A 5,888-nucleotide genomic window follows, 5' to 3' on the forward strand; every position below is an offset into this window, starting at 1 on the left:
GGAAATTACTGTATTTAGATCAAGTTTACAATTATTTAAGGATTTAAGACGAAATAGAACTATAAATATTACAAAAGAGTTATGTAAAATCTGAAGTCCCAGAGTGAAAATTCTGATATGTAATAATTCATATAAGGTTTGGATCGTTTTCATACAAGTATTTCATAAAATAACGCAAAGCAATGCAAATTTTTATTAAATGAATTATATAAAGTTTAATTTCATTTCAAGCATTTTGCACCAAGCATTTTCATGAACAAACGGCTGAATAATCGCGAGTTGTGTTTTACAAAACATCGATTTTTTATCGGAAAATTTTCTAAGTTTTTATTGTTTATCTTAAGTAACAATTGTCCAATGAAAAAGTTTTATGAGAAAAGTTTTTTGGCCGCGTCAAGCTAAATATGAATGCGTATTTTGTTTTACATTTCGGCCCTTTTTTGTATCCATAGATTTTCCCGCCTGGACAATAATTTTACGCGGTTTCGAGCGTTTCTTGAGTTGTTGCATCCGTCATCTCAATTCCTCTAATAAGAAAAGTGAAAATCTCTAAAAAATTCTGCAATATATACGTTCTTTTAAGCGAATCGTTAATATCACATAAAATTAAGTTTTATATAATTCATTTAATAAAAATTGACATTAATTTGCGTTATGTTATGATATACTGGTATGAAAACAATCCAATCCTTGTATGAATTATTTACATATTAGAATTTTCACTTTTGGACTTCAGATTTTACATAACTCTTTTGTAATATTTATCGTTCTGTTTTGTCTTAAATCCTTAAATAATTGTAAACTTGATCTAAATGCAGTAATGTCCTCCATTTATCGAACTAATTGGGTCAATTTTAATTTACAAAATTTCTCCGTGTACGGAATGTTATTTTGCTCCCTAAAAAAATTCCATATACCACGTGGACGTATTTTATGAAAATATAGATATTATTAGTCTTCAAAATGTCCGGGAGCTCGCGACAATTCCATGGACGAGATTTGAGTACTCACTAAAATTTCAGATACTTTTGTTTTCATATGTCAACAGTTCGAAACTCGTTGACTGGCTAACAGCTGTTGGTGCATTTTGCAACAATTAATCGTTAAACTGGTAGGAAATTCGAGTGAAAACACGTCATTTTAGTACTCTTGAAACTCACGGGGAATTATTGTTTGGATGTTAAAAACTAACAATAAGTTTGACTCACAGCTCCTGAGTGGTGCCAAAACTAACTACTGACTGTGAAACATGTAAACAATTTGAGTGAGAAAATGTAATTTTATTACTCTTGAAACCCATTGGGGATGATTATTTAGGTGCAAACAACTACTAAAAAGTTTCACTGGCAGCTTCCAAACAATCTTTCGCCGTGGGTTTGAAGAGTACTAAAATGAAGTTTTTTCACTCGAATCTTTGACATGTTTGACAGTCTGCCAGTTAACTTTGGCACCACTCAGGAGCTACCAGTAAAACTTATTGATAGTTTTTAGCATCCAAACAATCATTCCCCTTGGGTTTTAAGAGTACTAAAATGACGTTTTTTCACTAGAATTTTTGACGAGTTTAACGATAAATTGTTGCAACATACACCAACAGCTGTTAGTCAGTCAACGAATTTCGAACTGTTGACCATGAAAACAAAATAATCTGAAATTTTATTGAGTACTAAAATGACGCCCATAGAATTGTCGCGAACTCCCGGACTATAAAAAGTCCAAAAGGAGCGATGCATTGGCTGAAAAAATTCGAATTAGCTTAGGCACATGAGCTTAAACATGATTTGATTTTCAAAGAAAAAGCCGTGAAAAAAATGGAAATAAAAATAAAAATTATATTATGCGCTGGTACAATATAAAAGTTGGAGTATACCTAAAGTATACCTTGTCTCATTTCAGTATATTTTCCACCGATTTAGGGAAATGTGTGTCCACGTGGATTCTAGCTTCATCCCCCCCTGTGGACAAGCGTGGAATTTTGCCCCCCCCCCCCCTAAATTGTCCACGTGGCATATGGATGGCCCCTTTGACTATTATACTATTTATTATATCACATTTTGTGCATTATTATATTTTATAGAAATGTACAAGTATTCACTAGCTTTTAGTAAAATTTTATAACATTCTTAGAATTTGAAATTTTTCATTTTCAATACTTATTTCTTCTAATTTCAGCTAGTCTTCGATTCAAGATTTAAATTCAACTTTTAAGTTAAAATATTAATCAAGTTTAAGTATTTTGTATCTTGAACAATTTTTTCAACTCTAATGTTTCAATAAATTATTTGTGGTAGCTGCTTTTGTTTTTACTTTCAGGTTTTGACTAAAGAAGATTAGTAGAACAATAATTATTCGATTCTTTTTTAAATCTGGAAAATTAAATTTAAGTTTGAATATTTGTTAACTTTTTGTTGCTTGTTGATGCGGGAGGTTTCTACTGCGAAACTATAATTCTTCCTCCCAGAAAGAGCAAGCATTACTGAGCGAAAGTGTAACCTCTACTCTTGCTATAGACACGCAGTGTGCAATTCGAGCTGTATCTAGCGCTCGCTACAAAGTTGTGATTACTGGTTGAGATTGTTAACCTATCCTCATTTGATCTGAATACGGATTTAAAATTTCACAGAGTAAATTTTTCACTTTGATTCAGTGAGGTTAACTAATTTCTCCCAAAGTGTAATAATTACTCTGTTGTTGCACGAAAGTCTCCGTTAATGCGCCACAGTGTAATATTTTATCACTTTTCCGAGTACAGCAAACAGCGTACTTTTTCCGCAAGGGGCTCGCATAACCGCTTCTGGTAAATAATTATATTATCTCCGTCTTGTATCCGGTGCCGAATCACTTATTTCATCAAAAACTAACATATTCTATTCTGAGAAAGTAAAAAATACGATTTGACATAAGGTAACACTCAAGTATTAGGTAAAGCACTTTACTAAGGTGGGGAAGAGTCTAGCCTAGTATTACAAAATGGTAGAAAGCTACACAAATGCAGAAAACCGGGGCGTGGAGCTCCCCCTCCCTTCTTTTCATACATTACTCTCTAAATCTCAATCAGTAAAATTTCACTGATTGTCAGTGAAATTTTACTGATTCAAATAGCTAGAAATGGGTCACTGACCATCAGTGAAAGGCTACTTATTGATTCAGTGAAATAATCACTCTTGAAGGTTGTTAGCACTGCACCATGTCAATTTAGAAATAATAATGAAATAATATTTTAGTACATTCAATCAGAGAATCATAGTAAAAACTTAAAACACATAAATATGATCAAATATTAAAAAAGGTGAAAAGTTCAGATGCTAATTAATGAGAAGCAACCTCACATATTACTTTAATTTCAAGATTGAACAGTCATGTACAAACCCGTTAAGTAAGTACTTCTTATGCGAGTTAGAGTATATTTATCCTGCAAGTAATTTAGCAGAATTACAGTCCGAAAATTAAAAAATTTATTTTATCAAGGAATTATTCTCGCCACTTAAATAAAAGTGTAACAACAACGCTTAACTTGAAAATCTCAAGGTTATGCTTCACATGATTTACTCTGGTGTTACTGAACTGATTAGTGAATAAGTCGGAAATCACTGATTTATCAGTGAAATGTCCAACTACTGTTTTAATCAGTGTATTTTTCACTTATTCATATTAAGAGAGTATGCACGCCCGATGGTTCAGCTCTTCAGTAGCTTCCATTAGCGCCATTAGCGAGGGTCAGTGGCGGCCTGGCATGTGGGCGCAGCTGGAATTTCCCGGCTGCGCCCCCCTTGTTCAGCGCTCCTAAGCCATGCCAAGGCACCCTTAGAAGATTGTATTGTTGAAACAAATAACTATATTTTAGATTGCAATGGAAAGAGTAAAAAGAATATTTAATAATATCCACGATTTACACTAGTACTGCTATAGGTAATACCAGTAAAGTAAGAAAGTGAATTCCAATTTATTTTCAGCTATAGTATCCCTAAGAAATTGATCATGCATGTTTTTTTATCCTATTCAAGAAAATATTTCTAAAATAACTAACAAATTATTTATATTGAAACATTAAAAGTGAAATGAATATTCTTGTCCTCACTCACATTACGGCATTTTTAATTTATTTATTTCCAATGTAATCCAATATATATTTATTGATTAAAAATGTATAGGACATCTAAATTCATTTTTATGGGTGCCCGGTAATATATTCATATTTTACTTATACTAAATTTCGATTGTGCCTATACGTACCTATAGAGGGAGTTTCCAGGATAAACTTATTTATGTAAAAATAATGATCCCATTTTAGCTTATAAATATGAAATGGGGCGACCCGTGTAGAAATTATGACCAGGTTCGGGCCGGATTCCGGCAGGGTTGCCCTGCTTGTATCCGGAATTTGGTCAGGCTACCTGTAAAAAGATGTTGGAATTTCAATTTAAGAACTGCATTCATAATACTAAATATATTAACTACAAAACATTGATTTAATGTAAGTACTGAAATATAGGTTATGATTCTGAAGTTTCAGTAAGAAATTGCATTGTAAGAAATTAAAGTTGAATTGCATAACAAATTTACCTTAAGCGTAACTTAGTTTTGCATAGGTTTTTTTATAAGAGATAAAATAAATTTCAGGGGTTTCACGTGACATCCTAACCTATGAAACCAGTTGAGAAAATTTATTTAACATTAACGTTAAAGAATATCAATAATGCTTACTTATTAACAAAATAATTCACTTACCTTTATAAATAATCCGCTTGCTCCAGAAAATTGGATACAATTTTGTGAAATTTAAGAAATTTCTTTATGGATAACCTGGCGTCCACCGACGTTTTACTGCGTTTTTAGCATTAAAGACTCCGGAAGTCGCCGAATCGTTATTACGTGCAAGCATGATAACTTAATTCAAAACCTCGTTCGAAAAAAGTTATTTCTCTTCTTATTACGTTTTTTGCCCATTCAACATAATACATAAATACATTAAAAATAAGCAAAAATCATAGCACAAAAAAAAATAAGTATAATATCACTGGGAAACTATGATTGAAAATAAAAAAGAAGTTGGTCAATGATTTCGCAGTCACGGCAAGTCTGGGAACCGCAGAACCAAAAGTGGGGAACCATATAATTAAAATTAGTTTAATTTTTCATTAATAATTGATAAATAAACACCTAAAATACAAAAAAATTTGTCTTTTATCTGACAGATATTTACAAACGACCCACTTACGGCAGTCGCTTGTGGATATTTCTTAAGATGTTTTTAAGGTTATGATACTTCTATTATGCACCATTTTTGGCCCGACTGGGTCTCGGTCGGAACTCGGTCAGATCCCGACCGGGCAATTAACAAAATAGTATCCCGATTTGACCCGGTCAGATTCTGGCCAGAAACCTTCTTCTGGTCGGGTTAAACCGGGCTATTTCTACACGAAAACTCATTTAATTTATTACAAAATGTCGACTAATTATCAGCTAAATTGAATTATTTCAGTAATTTTAAGTTTTAACTCAATTTTTATATTAAAATTACTACTTATTATTCGAGCTTTCCTCTACAACAAGTTGCTCGCTTACATTTCAAGAGTTCGGATCATAGAATATGTTTCTTTATTTTAGAAATGGTAAAATGTTATACTATGTTCAGGCTGCATGCTCGGTCTTTGCATACTTCCCCAACATTTGTGCACAAACTTTAAAAAAATTAATGGTCACAGCATCGAACAAATTATAACTTAGTCATTAATAATATTTTGTTTTTAAAGCACCAATGGTGTTATCGAACACGTTCTCATTACGTACGAGGGTAGTTCAATAAGTCCTTAGAATGAAGTATAAAAACAATTTTTTTTGGGTAAATTTTTTTTTATTTTTCAACATAATCTCTTTGGAGCTCTATA

Source organism: Belonocnema kinseyi, chromosome 8 (assembly GCF_010883055.1).
Source record: "Belonocnema kinseyi isolate 2016_QV_RU_SX_M_011 chromosome 8, B_treatae_v1, whole genome shotgun sequence".
In the NCBI taxonomy this organism is placed as follows: domain Eukaryota; kingdom Metazoa; phylum Arthropoda; class Insecta; order Hymenoptera; family Cynipidae; genus Belonocnema; species Belonocnema kinseyi.